We start from the raw sequence: 15,999 nt of genomic DNA on the forward strand, positions 1-15,999 counted from the left end.
AAATCTATCCCACCTCCTGTTTTTGTAAATAAAGTTTTATATAGGACACAGTCACTCACTTTAATTTACCTGTTACCTATGATTGTTTTTTTTTTTAATTTATTGGGGTGACAATTGTTAGAAAATTACATAGATTTCAGGTGTGCAATTCTGTATCACATCATCTATAAATTACATTGTGTGTTCACCACCCAGAGTCAGTTCTCCTTCCATCACCACATATTTGATCCCCCTTACACTCATCTCCCACTCCCCAACCCCCTTACCCTCTGGTAACCACTAAATTACGTTCCCCAGATTAATTTTCAAAACCCCGTGGCCATCTTGTGGTTACTGATTGTTTTCTAATCCCCTCACTTTCCCCCATACCCCCACCCCTCCCCGCCCATCTAGCAACCCTCAGTTTTTCCTCTTTGTCTCCAAAACTGTTTCTGTTTAGTTCATTCACTTATTATTTTCTTTAGATTCTGCATATAAGTGAGATCATATGGTACTTATCTTTCTCTGTCTGACTTATTTCACTTAACATAATGTTCTCTAGGTCCATCCATGTTGTTGCAAATGGTAAGATTTCTTTCTTCTTTATGGTTGCGTAATACTCCATTGTATAAATGTACCACAGTTTCTTAATCCAGTTGTCTACCGATGGGCATTTCGGTTGTTTCCATGTCTTAGCTATTGTGTATAGTGCTGCAATAAACATAGGAGTGCATAAAGATTTTTGAATTGGAGTTTTGGATTTCTCCGGATAGATACCTAGGAATGGAATTACTGGATCATAGGGTAGTTCCATTTTCAGATTTTTGAGATACCTCCATACTGTTTTCCATAGTGGTTGCACCAATCTGCAATCCCACCAACAGTGCACAAGTGTTCCCTTTTCTCCACATCCGCGCCAGCACTTGTTGTTTGTTGATTTATTGATGATAGCCATTTTGACTGGGGTGAGGTGGTATCTCATTGAGGTTTTTATTTGCATTTCTCTGATGGTTAGTGAGGTTGAGCATTTCTTCATATGTCTGTTTGCCATCTGTATGTCCTTTTTAGAAAAATGTCTCTTCAAGTCCTCTGCCCATTTTTTAATTGGGTCGTTTGTTTTTATGGAGTTGAGTTGAGTGAGTTTTTTATAGATTTGTGATATTAACCCTTTATCGGATATATCATTGGCAAATATCTTTTCCCATTCAGTAGGATCCCTTTTTGTTTTATTGATGGTTTCCTTTGCTGTGAAAAACTTTTTAGTTTGATATAATCCCTCATGTTTATTTTTTCTCTTACTTCCCTCGCGCGAGGGGATATATCAGTAAAAATCTTACTCCGGGTAATGTCTGTGAAGTTTCTTCCTATATTTTCTTCTAGGTATTTTATGGTTTCAGATCTTACATTTAAGTCTTTAAGCCATTTTGAATTTTTTTTTGTATATGGTGTAAGGAGGTGGTCCAGCTTCATTGTTTTGCATGTGTCTGTCCAGGTTTCCCAGCACCATTTATTGAATAGACTGTCTTTACCCCATCGTACATTCTTGCTTCCATTGTCGTAGATTAAATGGCCATATAGGCATGGATTTATTTCTGGACTCTCTGTTCTGTTCCATTGATCTATGTGTCTGTTTTTATGCCACTACCATGCTGTTTTGATTACTGTACCTTGTAGTATAATTTGAAGTCAGGTATTGTTATACCTCCCACTTTGTTCTTATTTCTCAAGATTGCTGAGGCTATACGGGGTCTTTTATGGTCCCATATAAATTTTAGGATTATATGTTCTATTTCTGTGAAAAACGACGTTGGCAGTTTGATAGGAATTGCATTGAATATGTATATTGCCTTAGGCAGTATGGACATTTTAACTATATTATTTCTTCCTATCCATGAACATGATATTTGTTTCCATCTATTTATATCTTCTTTCATTTCTTTCTTCAGTGTCTTATACTTTTCTGAGTACAGATCTTTTATTTCTTTGGTTAAATTTATTCTCAGGTATTTTATAGTCTTTGGAGCAATTGTAAATGGGATTGTTTTTTTAATTTCTCCTTCTGATGTTTTATTATTGGTATATACAAATGCAACTGATTTCTGAATATTAATTTTGTATCCTGCTACTTTACTAAATTCATCTATCAGCTCTAATAGTTTCTTGGTGGAGTCGTTAGGGCTCTCTATATATACTATCATATCATCTGCATGTAATGATAATTTTACTTCCTCCTTACCAATTTGGATGCCTTCTATTTCTTTTTCTTGTCTGATTGCTGTGGCTAGAACTTCCAGCACTATGTTGAATAGAAGCAGAGATAGTGGGCAACCTTGCCTTGTTCCTGATCTTAGGGGGAATGGTTTTAGCTTTTCCCCATTGAGTATGATGTTAGCTGTGAGATTGTCATATATGGCCTTTATTATGTTGAGATATGATCCCTCTATTCCCACTTTCTTAAGGGTTTTTATCATAAATGGCTGTTGGATTTTATCAAATGCTTTTTCTGCATCTATTGATATGATCATGTGATTTTTATTTTTCATTTTGTTAATGTGGTGTATCACATTAATTGATTTGCGGATGTTGAACCACCCTTGCATACCAGGGATGAACCCCACTTGATCATGGTGTATGATCTTTTTAATGTATTGCTGAATTCTGTTCGCTAATATTTTGTTGAGGATTTTTGCATCTATGTTCATTAGCAATATCGGCCTGTCGTTTTCTTTTTTTTGTGGTGTCTTTGTCTGATTTTGGGATCAGAGTGATAGTGGCTTCGTAAAAAGTGTTTGGGAGTCTTCCCTCCTTCTGGATTTTTTGGAAGAGCTTGAGGAGAATAGGTGATAATTATTTTTTGAACGTTTTGTAAAATTCACCTGTAAAGCCATCGGGTCCAGAGCTTTTGTTTGTTGGGAGATCGTTGATTACTGATTCAATTTCCCTGGTGGTGATCAGTCTATTCAGGTTTTCTGTTTCTTCTTGAGTTAGCCTTGGAAAGTTGTACGCCTCTAGAAAATTGTCCATTTTTTCCAGATTGTCAAATTTGTTGGCATATAGTTGCTCATAGTAATTTCTTAAAACTTTTTGTATTTCTGCGGTGTCCGTTGTCTCTTCTCCTCTTTCATTTCTGATTTTATTAATTTGGGTCCTCTCTCTCTCTTTTTTAATGAGTCTGGCTAAAGGTTTGTCAATTTTGTTTATCTTCTCTAAGAACCAACTCTTGGATTCATTGATCTTTTGTATTGTTTTACGGGTTTCTATTTCATTTATTTCTGCTCTGATCTTTATTATCTCCTTCCTTGTGCTCCCTTTGGGCTTATTTTGCTGTTCTTTTTCCAGATCCCTTAAGTGTGAAGATAAACTGTTGATTAGTGATGTTTCTTGTTTCTTTAGGTAGGCCTGCAAAGCTATGAATTTCCCTCTTAGGACTGCTTTCGCGGCATCCCATAGATTTTGGGTCGTCGTGTTTTCATTTTCGTTTGTCTCGAGATATCTTTTGATTTCTTCCTTGATCTCATGCTTGACCCATTCCTTATTTAGTAATAAGGTATTCAGCCTCCATGAATTGGTGTGTCTTCCAGTTTTTTTCCTGTAGTTCGTTTCTAATTTCAAAGCATTGTGATCAGAGAAGACAATTGGTATGATTTCAATTTTCTTGAATTTATCAAGACTTGTTTTGTGGCCTAACATATGGTCTATCTTGGAAAATGCTCCATGTGTGCTTGAGAAAAACGTGTATTTTGCAGCATTGGGGTGAAATGTTCTGAAAATATCGATTAAATCCAAGTAGTCCAATGTATCATTTAAGGCTATTGTTTCCATATTGATTTTCTGTCTGGAAGATCTGTCCCTTGTTGTCAGAGGTGTGTTGAAGTCCCCTACTATGATAGTGTTACTGTTGATCTCTGTCTTTATGTCAGTCAGTACCTGTTTTATATATTTATGTGCTCCTATGTTGGGTGCATAGATGTTTACTAGGGTTATGTCCTCTTGTCAGATCGATCCCTTTGTTATTATATAGTGCCCATCTTTATCTTTTAATATGTTCTTCATTTTAAAGTCTATTTCCTCAGATATAAGTATTGCAACTCCAGCTTTTTTCTCATTTCCATTTGCATGAAATATCTTACTCCAACCCTTCACTTTCAGCCTGTGTGTGTCTTTTGTTCTGAGGTGAGTCTCTTGTATACAGCATATAAAAGGGTCTTGCTTTCTTATCCAGTCAGCCACCCTATGTCTCTCTCTCTCTTTTTTTTTTTTAACACGGTAACTTCAAATTTTTAATCTTAAATGAGTTGTGGAATCAAATATAATAAATTTAAAATAATTTTTAAACATTCTCAACTTGATTGGAGCATTTAATCCGTTTACATTTAAAGTGATTATTGATAGGTACATAGTTATTGCCATTTTTACATTTGTAGTTAGGTTGTTTTGATCTTTCTTCTATTTACAGAAGAGTTTTTAGTATATCTTGCAATGCTAGCTTGGTGGTAATAAATTCCTTTAGCTTATTTTTTTCTGGAAAGCTCTTTATCTCTCCATAAACTTTAAATGATAGCCTTGCTGGATAAAGCAATCTAGGTTGTAGGCCTTTGTTTTCCATTACTTTGAGTATCTCCTGCCACTCCCTCCTGGCCTTCAATGTTTCTGTAGAAAAGTCATTTGATAGTCTTATGGGAGTTCCCTTGTATGTAACCCTCCGTCTTTCTCTTGCTGCTTTTAGGATTCTCTCTATGTCTTTAAGCTTTGCCATTTTAACTATAATGTGTCTTGGTGTGGACCTGTTTGGGTTTATCCTGGTTGGAACTCTCTGCACTTCCTGGGCTTGTATGTTGGTTTCCTTCATCAGGTTGGGGAAGTTTTCGGACATTATTACTTCAAATATGTTCTCAATCCCTTGCTTCCTCTCTTCACCTTCTGGTATTCCTATGATGCGCATGTTGTTGCGCTTGATGTTATCCCAGAGGTCTCTTAAGCCATCCTCATTGGTTTTTATTCTTTTTTCTTTCTGTTGTTCCGTTTGGGTGACCTCTGCTACCTTGTCTCTAAGTCGCTGATTCAATCCTCTGCTTCATCTAACCTGCTGGTAATTCCTTCAAGTGAATTCTTAATTTTGGTAATTGTGTTCTTTAGTTCTAACTGGTTGTTTGTTATGATTTCTACATCCTTCTTTATGTCTTCTCTAAGCTCCTTAAACATTCTTATCACCAGTGTTCTGAACTCTGTCTCTGAAAGGTTGGTTACATCTGCTTCATTTGGTTCCAGTTGTGGAGGTTTCTTCTGTGCTTTTATTTGGGACGTGTATCTTTGTTTCCTCATTCTGGCTGACTCTCTGTGTTTGCTTTGATGTATTAGGTAGATCCCCTAGAATTCTTAGTTCTTGCTAGGTTATCTTATGTAGTATGTGTCCTTTATATTTGCCTTGCACTACTTCGTTTTTCTCCTCTGCGTGTGCTCCAAAGGTGACTCTTGTGTTGTGTACATTGTCCTATTCAAGAAGATCTTTAATTGCTTTTTGCTTGTGAGTAGGTAGGGTTAACTCCTAGGCTGACTTATTGTGAGACTTGGTTCTGCCCACTGCAGGGCGTTCTGCTGCGTGAGGGTTGACCACTTAAATGTGGTTTGGTCTCTATGGGCTCTAGTGCCTGCAGAGAATTCCCTCTGGGTGTGTGACTTGTAGGTCAAACCCAGTAGTACTGTGGTTTGGTCTGGAGTTGGCCTCTGGATATGTTGAATCTTGTGCCTCTTAAGCTGGGCCTTGGTAGGGCAGTTTCAGAACATAGCAAATCACCAAGCACAACAACAACAACAACAACAACAATAACAAAGAAAAAACTCAAATACATTCACATGGAAAAACACCTGATAAACCCCACTCGACACAGACAAAGATATCAAAGATATAAAGACAAAGTAAAACAAAACAAAACAAAGCAAAACAAACAGCAGTGCCAGTCTTGGCTTAAGCCCACCAAGTAATGTCCAGGTTGTCCTCTGCTGTACCAAAGAGCACCCTGCTTATTGCACAGGCAGAGCTGGTCACCTGGTGCCCAGAGTGACTTTGGGACTGTAGATTTAAATGCGTGGGCCTGAGGGATCTGGATGATAGTTTTTACAAAGTCAGTGCAGTTTCTGCCCTTGCCTGCACATATGCACACTGAGAGTAGCACCACCAGCCCCGTGTCCACTACTCCTGAGTCTTAGGGCACTTCTTCAATGTGTGTGTGTGTATGGGGGAGGGGTGCAGGCGGGAAATTTCTGAGCTGCTGAAAGGCCAGAGCTGCGCCTGCCTTACTGCTGATCCCTGAGAGTGTCTCCGCAGTTGCAATTGCCCTGCCGTAGGCAGGCCAGAAAGGGTGGGGGCTGGGGATGGAGGGGTCTTCTCTCTCCTAGCCCAGCCATGCGTCACCCTCTTCCCGCAGGCCAGAAAAGGTGGTGGCTGGGGGTGGAGGAGTCTCTTCTCTCCTAGCCCAGCCAAAATCACACTCTTCCCAGCCTCTTCCCTGGGTCAGGGCTGCCTGTCAGTCTTCCCAGAGCCTGAGCACTAAGGCTCCTCTGTAATCTGACACTACACCTCAGTTCAGGGGCCAGTTTAAGTCTCTGGAAGGGCGGGGGTAGGATTGGAAGAGTGGGGCGGGGGAGGGGCCCAGGTATGGAGTCTGTGTTCTTTGTCCGCCCTAGGGCCCACTGGCCACCCTCCCGGCGGGAGAAATCAGCTGTGGGACTCAGGGAAAGAGCCCACCTCCTGGTCTCTGTGCTCTCCGTTCTGCGCTGGGATCCCGTGCGTGCCTGGAACTGCGGGTGCCACTGCGGTTTTCGCTGCCGCCGCCGCCGCCGCCGCCGCTGCCACTGCCGACCCCAGCCGGGACCCCGCTGCGGGCTCGCGCGTTTTCACTTTGCTCCCTTCCTTCCTTTCCCTGCTTGCTCAATTAGCGCACCTTCAAGTAATCCTTGCACGAGTCTCTTAGCTTTTCTGTGTGATGAGCAAAGAGTTCTTTGATGGGTTATAGGTCCCGTTTGTAATAAGATCTGGAGGAGAACTCAGAAAGTGCGCCCCGCTGCTGCCATTCCTATGACGTCCTCTGGCACCTATGATTGTTTTAACACTATATAAGCATCTGCAAATCAGGAAGTGGGCTCTTACCATACACAGAATCTACTTACACCTTGATCATGGACTTTCAGCCCCTGGAACAGTGAGAAAAACATGTTTGTAGTTTAAGTCACTGAGCCTATGATAATTTGTCTTAGTAGCCTTAGCTGACCAAGATAGTATTTAAGGCAAGAATACCATGGAAGAAATACTGTGCTCTTTCAGAGCATCATACTGAGAAAAAAAGGTGTCAACCTGTCTTATTTCCTGTGGGACTTACTTTGATCACTCGAAGAAAGTGGTGTCTACAGAGTTTCTTCATTGTAATTTCTGTTTTCCCTTTGGTAAAATGTAAGAAAATATTTTGAGACTATGCAAATATCCTGTTTCTCATCATAATTTCACCCATTAATTTTGGCACTAATCAAAGATTTTTACCTTCAATAATTATCATTATAATGTCTACATAAAGGTGATATTCTTTTTAAAATTTAATTTATTTAAACTAAAACCCAGAAAACAAAAAGAAGTTCATCTATTTCTTTCACCCCTCACCACCCATCTCTCTCTGGCAGCCACCAACCTGTTCTCTGTATCTGTGAGTATATTTGTGTGTGTGTGTGTGTGTGTGTGTGTGTGTGTGTGTATGAGGTCTGACAATTAAGTTCATGAACTCATCCTAGAAAAAATGCTACATACCCCATTGCTGAATATCACTACGATCACCTTTGAAGTACTCCCCTTGGAAAGCTATGCACCAATGCCAGCACCTAGTCCACCCTTCAAAGCAATTTTGGAACTCTTTTTCTGGAATGACCATCAGAGCTGTCATCCTATTACCCTTGATGTCCTGAGCGTCATCCAAATGTCTTCCTTTCAATTATTTCCTTTATCTTTGGGTAAATAAAGAAATCATTGAGGACCAAATCAGATGAGTAGGGAGGGTGTTCCAATACAGTTATTTATTTCCTGGCTAAAAACTCTCTCACAGACAGTGCCATGTGAGCTGGTGCATTGTTGTGCCATGAATTGTTGGTGAAAAGTTCAGATCATTTTCATCTGACTTTTTCACACAGCCTTTTCAGCACTTCCAAATAGTAAACTTTGTTAACTGTTTGTCCAGTTGCTACAAATTCATAATGAATAATCCCTCTGATATCAAAAGAGGTTAGCAACATTGTTTTGACTCTTGATTTGGACTGACAGAACATTTTTGGCCATGGCGAATTGGCTGACTTCCATTGTGTACTTTAACGCTTCAAAGTCCTAGTTGGTACAGCCATGTTTCATCACCGGTGATAACATGGCCCAAAACATCGTCTTGCCTCTCCAAAAGGTCTTGGGAAGTTTCGACTTTGCTTTTGATCATCAGTGAGCTCCTTTGGGACCATTTTGGCATACACCTTTCTCATGCCAAGATTTTCAGTTAAGATTTTCCTAACTGTTTCTCTACTGATGTTTACTTGGTCTGCTATGCTTCTCACAGACAGCTGACAATTTTGATGCACAATTCGATGAAGTTTTGCAATGCTTTCATCAGTTTTGCCCGTTACTGGCCACCCTGACCTCTCTTCACAGGTGACATGTTCTCTCCCCTCAGAAAAATGTTTAATCCATTTGTACACTGCCTATTTCTTCATGGAATTATCCCCATAAACTTGGACTAACATGTCCCTGATTTCTCTTCCACATTTGCCAAGTTTAACAAGAAATTGAATGTTTGTTTGTTGCTCTAATTCAAGCTCAGACATTCTCACGACGGAACACAAAAACACACAACAATAATGAATGCCACAACACCACACATTGACACAAACACAGCTGTGAGACATTGATATATCAAGGTTATGAAACCTTACTGAGCTGTTTGTACAGTTCTGCCAATGTAATTGTATGGCAGCAAGTTTGTGAACTTAACTGTGTGTGTGTGTGTGTGTGTATATATATATATATATATATATATATATATATATATGATTATCAGAGAGATCATAAAGTATTTGTCTTTCTCTGTCTGACTTATTTCACGCAGCATAATGCCTTCAAAATCCATCCATGTTATTGAAAATGCCAAGATTTCATATTTTTTATGGCTAAATAATATTCCCTTGTGTGTGTGTGCAAATATGTGTATATATATATATATATATATATATATATATATATATATCCATTTATCTATTCATCCATCACTGAAGATGAGGAGGGAGGGCATTTGGGTGTAAGGAACAGCAGGAAAGAAAACAAGGTTGTTTCCACACTGCTTTTGTTTTCTTTAGGTAAAAAGTCAGAGTGGAATTGCTGGGTCATATGGTAGCTCTGTTTTTAATTTTGAGGAGCCTGCATTCTGTTTTCAATAGTGGTTGCACCAATTTATATTCCCACAAACAGTTCACAAGGGTTCTCTTTTCTACCATCCTTGCCAATACTTGTTATTTCTAGTCTTTTTGATAATAACCATTCTAATACGTCTAAGGTAATACCTCATTGTGGTTTTGATTTGCATTTCCCTGATGATTAATGATGTAGAGAATATTTTCCTGTACCTATTAGCCCTCTGTATGCCTCTTTGGAAAAATGTCTATTCAGATCTGCCCATTTTTAAATAAGATTGTTTGGGGCTTTTTTTGCTATTGAGTTGCATGAGTTCTTTATATAATTTGGGTATTAGCCCGTTATTGGATATATGATTTGAAAATATTTTCTCTGAATTAGGAGGCTGCCTTTTCATTATTTTTCTTTCTTTCTTTTTTTCATTTATTTCCTTTCATGTTGTTGCGAGCACCTATAAGGGCAGTTGCCATATTGCAGTCTCTTCCTGAAAGTCAAGGGGATATTAATCCCTTGCAGGGCCCTACATCCCTGCGTGGTACTCATTACACGAGGGGGGAACAAAGTCCTGACGCACAGGTTCAGATAGAGTTAGTAACACGGCTTTATTTGGGAACCAATGTCCCCCCAGAGGCCAATGCTCTGGTAAGCACAGAAGCTTATACAGAATAGAATATAATTTAATAACGAACCAAGTCTCAGAGTCAAATTGAGTTGGAGAAGGTCCCTTGTCTGGGAGAGGCAACTGGGCCCATGACATGTCTGAGGCAAGCTGGTCTTGCAAGGAAGAGCTTCGGAGACTCCAGGTAATACCGCTGGCACCTCGCAGAGGACTCTGTTGGATGGCCCAGATGCACATCCTAGAGGATCATTCTGGAGTGTCTCACTCAGAGCCTCGCAGAGGGTCTTAGCCGAGCGCCCAGTCGGACCACTCACGGCCTTGCTCTGGAGTTCTGCTTTTATCCTCTTTTCCTTGGATTTGTTTACTTCTTAGGTGAGAACCAGACGTTGTTTTGGTGAACGTGTTATCACTCAATTTTGTTATGCTCAGTTTCACACAAAAACATGTTTTTTACCTTTACTCTTACCAGTCTCACACATGTGCGGTCATAGTCCTGTTCCTACTAGTAAACAACTTGTTTTGCAAACCTCAATCCAACATATGTAATACATTTTATATGCTCTATACGCACGTCAGACAGGTGATGTGCTGATGTCATAACAAGGTTTGAGGGAGGCACATCTCATACAAGAGCGTGAACACCCAATCATCACACTTATAAACCACAAAAGGATCTGCCTTTTCATTTTGTTGATGGTTTCCTTAGTTGTGCAAAACTTTTTAGTTTGATGTAGTCTCACTTGTTTATTTTTGCTTTTGGTGTCAGATTCAAATAATCATTACCAAGACCAATGTCAAAGAGCTTCCTGTCTACGTTTCCTGCAGGAGTTTTATGGTTTCAGGTTTTATGTTCAAGTCTTTAATTCATTTTAAGTTAATTTTTGTGTATGGTGCAAGATAGCAGTCCAATTTCATTTTTTTTCATGTAGTTGTCCAGTTTTCCCAACACCATTAATTGAAGAGACTGTCCTTTCCCCATTAAAGATGATTTTCTGCTTTTATCATGTCTTCTACATTTTCTACGTTCATCAGTTGGATTTGACTGTGAGGCAGAATTTCACAAGTATTTTCTAAATGTCTGTTCTGTGAGGGAACTGGGTCATGGAATCAGCCTTGCTTCTGTTCTTCTAGGGGTCATTGCTGGTTAGTCAAGCTCCTATTGGCTGTTTGATCACCACAGAAGCAGCTGCAGAGAGAGGAGGAGAGTGTCCACTGCCTTGGCTCTTTGCTGCTCTTCTTTTTTTTTTTTTTTCCTGCTGTTCCTTACGCCCAAACACCCTCCTTCCTCACCTTCTAATTGTTCTACCAGCCTTAGCCACAGCAAATACTGAGCAGGGAGCTTTCTTATCCTTTATTTTCCACAACCTTAGTACTTCTCTGTGCTGTGTCTGTCACAGCAAAGAATATGCTATAACAACCAAATTTTACGTCCCCCACTACATTGTGAGTAAAGACCCCATTATTTATCTCTATACTTCTGAGATATTGGGCAACATCTGGAATATATAACATCCTGGGAAGGGTTTGTTGTGAAAGAAATGAACGTAAAATAGTATATTTGTCACAAAATCCTTCTCTACATTCAACATATAAAACTTTTAAAGGTATAACTTATATACAGTATAATTCAGCATTTCGATACAGTTCTATGAATTTTGACAAATGTATAATCATTATCACATCAAGATACAGAAATTTTGCATTATACCAAAAGTTCCCTTGTGCCTTTTATAATCATTCACCCTCAGTCCCATGCCTGTTGCTTGGCAAACACTGATCTGTTTTGCCTTTTCCAGAATGCCATATAAATGGAATCATGAAATATGTAGTCTTTAGAATTTGACTTCTTTCACTTGTCATAATGCTTGTGAAATCCATCCATTTAGTCATTTCTATCAGTCCTCCAGTGTTTTTTATTGTTGAGAAGTATTCCATTTATGAATTTACTACACATTACATGATCACCAGCCACTGGGCATGAAAACTGAGTTGTTTTCAGTTTGGGGAGTTATGAATAAAGCTACTGCAAACATTACAAACTAGTTTTTGTGTGGCCTTAAGTCTTCATTTCTCTTGGGTACATATCTAGGAGGAATTGCTGGGTCATATAGTGAGTGTACAGTGAACGTTGTAAGAAGCTGCCAAACCGTTTTCCAGAGTGGTTGTACTTTTTGCATTCTGACCAGCAAGGCATGAGAGTTGCTCTTCATCCTCATGGGAACACTAAGTTAACTAGAATATTTTCATCCCCATCAGTTTAAACTAACGGTGTTAGTCATCTTTTCATGTACTATTTGCCATCTGTATAGCTCCTCTAGTGATATGTCTATTCAAATATTTTGTGAATTTCTTTTAATTTTTTGTTTCTTTGGTATTAAATTCTGAGAATTCTTTATATGTTCTAGATATATGTTCTTTATCAGGTATATGATTTGTAAACATTATCTTTCAAATTGTGGATTCTCTTTTCATTATCTTAATGGTGTCTTTTGAAAAGCCAAATTTTAAAATTTTGATGAAGTTCAATTTATCATCTGTCCCTTTTATCATTCACATTTATTTATTTATTTTGATTGGTTGTTGGTTAAACCACTAAATTATTTTCTTCACTCTGGTAGAGTTTCTGAAAAAAAAATATGCGCCTTGATTTCTAAATCCATAGTAAGACAAGTCTGTTAATATTCCTGTGACTTAGTTTTAAGTTAAATGTAAACAGTCCTGTGTTTCTCACAAAACTCTTGCATTGCCTCTTGGATATGTCAAGATCTTTGCCTGCAGTAAGAAGGAAAAAAAGTGGGTGGGCTTTGAGAGTTTTAGATAGGCAGCCTCAGGTTGAAGAGGCAAAAGGGAAGTTAGGATTTATAGCCAAAGGGTTGATAGAATTTTTTTTTTTTTCGGAGGATCCTCACCTGCAGGAAGACAAGGAGAAGCAACAGCAGAAAGAATTCAAAGAGGACTACTTCCCTTTTAATAAGGCTGGACTCCAGAGAATGAAGAGAAGATTCTGGGAAAAAGATATTAAAATTATTAATATTCAATAAATTCACAAGAAAGTCCAAAAATTGAAAAGTAAGAAAAGCCATGCATTTTTATTCTTTGATGATGTCATGAACACTTCCTGTGGAAAGATATGTTTCTGTGAAAGTATTGTCTGGCCTCAATTTTCTTTAGAAAGTTAATAAAAAAGTAAGAAAGAAGACTCCATACACAGAACTCAAGGATTCTCATACGAGGAACACATGCCCTGTGCTAGGAATTTTGCATGTCACTTTGGTGCTCACAGCTCCCTGCTGAGGACACAATGTGCCAGGAAGCTTTGTCCCAATAACTGAAGAATATAATCGATGCTGAGCACTTGCATAATGCAATATAACTGAAAAATTTAAGTGACCCTCTTCATAAAACCAACGTTCATTCCTCTTCATGACAATTCAGTGACCAGGCTTCTTTCTCTTTCTAAATACAAATGGAATCAGAGAGAAACACAGGGCTCTCGATGCAGTGATGGAGTAACTCTACTTATATAGAGTGGCTTCTCTACTTCCTGTCTCCTACATTCCATGTTATGATATAGATTCATCTTAGAAAGAAGATATCCTGTGGCATTGCCTGAGTTAGGGAGGTTTTAGATACTAAGGTGGCCCTCCCACAGACGACCAGAATGAACTGCCAATTGAATCATTTTTCACCACCCACTTCACAAGCAAATTATGAATCTCTGTTCAAGTAGGATGGAATAGGATCTTATCAGACAGGACTTCACCAGCTGGAACCAGAAAAAAAAAATCTGTCCATCTGGCCTGGGCAATGTGCCCTCTTGGAAAATTACTGAATAGCGCCAAACTCCATAAAAATACATTCCTTAAAATGCTAGCAGAAGGCACAGACTTATGGAGAAATGAAGAAATTATGCAGCCTGCACAAAGCTCAATTCATCACAAGGCTTGGGTAATGGAAATAAATGCCCACCCAGACTTTGAGCCAGGAACATTAATAATTAGTTCATGAGAACTGTCACACAGGAATGTCCTGGCTGTGATTCAGATTCTGGACTTGAAAGAATGTGATGTAAACACAGTGAGACTATAGAGTAATGAGACATTTTGTCCTGTGTGGGTTGGGAATCAGAAGCAACCTTCTTGCTATAGAGAGGCAGCAAGAAGTGATGGCTCTGGGGATAGCTCTGTGGGTTGAGGAAAATTTGCCAAGTTTATTCTGGCTGCCTTTCCTTTTCTCTTACTGAGCCTTTTACAGGACTGCTGTTGTTGTTGTCTTCCTCTTTACAAAGAGGAAAGCCATCAGACTCTGGTCTATAGATGCCTACCGGCCACTCTTCCACTGCCCTGCCTTCTCCTAAGTGCCATAATACCTCCTCACTGGCCTCCTTATTTTCCCTCTCTCATGATCCATCTTACCCTGTGCTATAGAATGTGTCCCTCAGAATTCGTATGTTGAAACCCTAATCCCACTACCTCAGAATGTGACTGTATTTGGAGACAGGGCTTTTAAAAAAGTAATAAAGGTAAACTGAGGTCATTATAATGGGCTCTAATCCAATATGACTGCTGTCCTTATAGGAAGAGGAGATTAGGACACAGGGAAGCACAGAGAGAAGACCATGTGAAGACACAGTGGAAGAGAGATGGCTATCTACAAGCCAAGGAGAGAGGCTTCAGGAGGAACAACTCTGCTGATACCTTGATCTCAGACTTCCAGCCTCTAGTACTTTAAGATAATAAATGTCTGTTATTTTAGCCCTCCAGTCTGTGGTGCTTTGAGATGGAGCCCTAGCAAACTAATATCCCCTGCTACACCAAAGACTCACTCTACCCCTACCCCAGGACCTTCAGCTGCATAATGAATAAAGTGCAAAGGTCTGACCCTGGCAGTAAATTTATTTTCATAGTGTAATCCTCCCCCATGTTACCATATTGTGTCCTACATGATTTTGCATTCAGCTCCCTTGATCACCAGTTTTTAATCCACACTTTCTCATCCCTTTGCCTGTGCCTGCACTGTTCCTGAGTTAACATCATTCTTCCCCAATCATGGCCCCTCATGCAGGTATGGGCCTCCTTGTCCATGGAGTCCTCATTGCTTTACCACCTAAGAAGGAAGCCCCCTTTCATTTTTCTTTTCTCTGGCACCTATGGTTTCTATCTCATATTCTAATTACTTACATGTGTGTTCTACCATGAGGCTGGGAGCCATGCCTAATTCAACTTTGTGTTCCTTCTTACCCTGCACACTGCTTTGCACATTGCAAGTTTTCTACTGATATTTGTTGAATGTATAAAAGAAATAACTTGTGACTGATAATGGCTGTATGACTTCCTGTTCAGGAGCATTTGTGCATGGGGTAACAAATACAACCAGGTCCTTGTGATTAAGCAAGTCTGGTTGCAAATGTTGGATAGATCACATACTCTCTTTTAGTGCATCTCTTACTTCACTGCCTCATGGTATGCTTACTCTACAGGGGATATTTCTATCTACTTTTTAGGGTTGTTGCATGGATCAGAAGATGTAACAAAGCAAAGTACCTATACATATGAGACCCTTAAAGATGTTAGTTACCTTCTCTGTTATAAGTATCTGAATGAAAATGCTGAGACATCATCAAAATGACGGCGTGAGGTGAGCCTCTGTAAATCTCCCTTGGGATTTACAACTAAATGAACAACTATAACTCCACAAAGGACTCCCTGCACAGCAGACAGGCAAGATGAAGAGGCCCACTACTGAATTCAACTAAAGGTGGGCGAATCATGTGAGCGGGGAAGGAGGGAAGGGAGAAGTGCACAGATGGAGCCAGGCGGGCGCAGGACGCAGACCTAGCTCAGTGCTCCGAGGTGAATGCATCCCGGAACTACCCCAGCTGCGGGAGAGGGAAGAACTCGGAATGCTAGGGCTCCACTTACGGCCCACAGGGCTGAGGGGACAGCATATAACATGGCTGAACCCAATGCTC

The 15,999-nt window shown here is 39.6% G+C and overlaps 1 non-coding gene across 1 annotated transcript; it reads right to left on the bottom strand.

The window, feature by feature from the left end:
• Window positions 1-10,598: 10,598 nt before the first annotated feature.
• Window positions 10,599-10,702, bottom strand: LOC117016383 (small nucleolar RNA U13). The gene has a single exon (XR_004421906.1). It is a non-coding gene; the product is annotated as a small nucleolar RNA U13 (small nucleolar RNA).
• Window positions 10,703-15,999: the final 5,297 nt, after the last annotated feature.

Source organism: Rhinolophus ferrumequinum, chromosome 23 (genome assembly GCF_004115265.2).
Source record: "Rhinolophus ferrumequinum isolate MPI-CBG mRhiFer1 chromosome 23, mRhiFer1_v1.p, whole genome shotgun sequence".
NCBI classification, from domain to species: domain Eukaryota; kingdom Metazoa; phylum Chordata; class Mammalia; order Chiroptera; family Rhinolophidae; genus Rhinolophus; species Rhinolophus ferrumequinum.